The 1,852-nt window shown below is 47.9% G+C and overlaps 1 protein-coding gene across 1 annotated transcript in view; it reads left to right on the top strand.

Moving 5' to 3' along the window:
* The window catches only part of Wfdc9 (WAP four-disulfide core domain 9), an 8,606-nt gene that overhangs the window by 983 nt on the left and 5,771 nt on the right, over positions 1–1,852 (top strand). The gene's annotated exons all lie outside the window — the stretch shown is intronic.

Raw genomic sequence — 1,852 nt, 5'->3', positions numbered from 1 at the left:
CACACCACACACACACACACACACACACACACACACACACACACCTGTAATGCTGTAGGCCAAATGTGAGAGGAGTCTGCTCTTTGAGAGTGCTAGGCCTCTTCATGTCTGTGTGGTTGTGTGTGTCTGTGTGTGTGTTGTGTGTCTCTGTGTGTGTCTGTGGGGGGCAACCATGGGGGGCAGAAGAGGACATCAGGTACCCTTCTCTGTCACTCCCTACCTCATCCCCTCAAGATAGAATCTTTCACTGAACTTGGAGATTGACATTTTTCAACCTGGCTATGTGACCAAAAACTAATGATCCTTTTTCTCATCTGCCTGTAACATCTGGGTTACAGGTCTATGTGGTACTGCTAGGATTTTTTAAAAATATGAGGCTAGGATTTAAACTAAGTTTCCACGCTTGCCCAGCAAACTCTCTTACCCACTGTGCCGCCTCTCCAGCTCCTACTGTGTTTCTCTCAGGTATTGGTGAACCCATTTCTCCTCCCACCAAGCATCCATTCTGTGGCAAGATCCCAAATGTAGGGTTGATCACTCCATTTCCTTCATTTTTTTTTTTTTTTTTTTTTGCTAGATGGACGTTTAGCTCTTATGAACATCTTCCCTATCCAGTTTCTTTACCTCTGTAAAGCCCGGAGGGCGTTTGTGTCAGGTTCTACTTGGACCATAGAAAGGAGAACCAATACCGAGCAAGATGTGAAGTAAAAGATCATGACACAAAGCTGGATATGACCCTGTAGTTCTAACATGCCAGAGGCTGAGGCAGGAGGATTGCCAGGAGTTCCAGGCAGACATGGGCTCCATGGTGAGACCATTTCTCAAAACATCACTACCAACAGAGACAGGCGCCTTTGACTCCCTTCCTGTGGGTGACCTCGGACGCTTCAGAAAGACTCTGTGCCCTGTGGCTGAGGAGTTCTGGATTGGAGATAGACCTGTAGGACGGCCACACAATGTCCCCAGCCCACACAGAGGCACTGTCTATGCCAACACAGCCCAGAGGGCCAAAGAAATAGTCTGTGAGCCGGCGCGTAGCTCCTGAACTGAACCCAAAATTCTGCTACTACAAAGTCAACCCTAACTTATAAGGCACCGAACCTCTGTTTTTCTGTTCTTTTGTGCTCTGTTCCAAATCAGGATGAAAGGGCTGTCAGTCTGTCTCACAAAGCACCTGTAGACAAGGGAGTGTGAGGCATGAGCTTTCTGGCTGGCTTGGATGAGTTGCTGCCTGGAATTGTGTCAACATTATCCCTGTGATATGGGTTGGTGGTGCCATTCTTCCCTTCTCTGGGATGACTAGGAATACCGGAAGTGTGCAAGGAGGGGCACCAGGCATCACCAGGATCCTGAGAACCTTTCTGGGGCCAAGGTGTTAAAGTAAGAATGAGGTGTCTGGGTCCGGGGAAGTACCTGAGCGGTTTAATCACAGACTACCGTTCTAGAGGACAAAGAGTTCAGTTCCAAGCACCCACGTTGTGTGGCTCACAACCATCTGGAACACCAGCTCCAGGGAATCTGAATCCCTCTTCTTGTGCACATATGTGCTCGCAGTACATATACGTAAAGTAAAAATAAAAATAAATAAATCTTTTTTATTTTTAAGGGATGAGGCCTTAGATTTGTATTACTTTCAACACTGGCCAGAGAAACTTCTGTAGTGGTTATGACAGAGACTCATAGCTGGCCAAAGATCTGAGTTGAAGTGACTGCTGAGTGCTTAGCCCCAAATGGGACACCTATAACAACACCCCACCCCCACCCCGTAAGAAGAGAAGGCTGGTGCAAGGCAAGCTCTGGAGGATGGGAAGGAGTGCTCACTCCACCCCCACCCCGTAAGAAGAGAAGGATG

The sequence above is a fragment of the Mastomys coucha genome, unplaced genomic scaffold, assembly GCF_008632895.1.
Source record: "Mastomys coucha isolate ucsf_1 unplaced genomic scaffold, UCSF_Mcou_1 pScaffold15, whole genome shotgun sequence".
NCBI lineage: Eukaryota > Metazoa > Chordata > Mammalia > Rodentia > Muridae > Mastomys > Mastomys coucha.
This window is presented reverse-complemented; position numbering and strand designations above follow the sequence as displayed.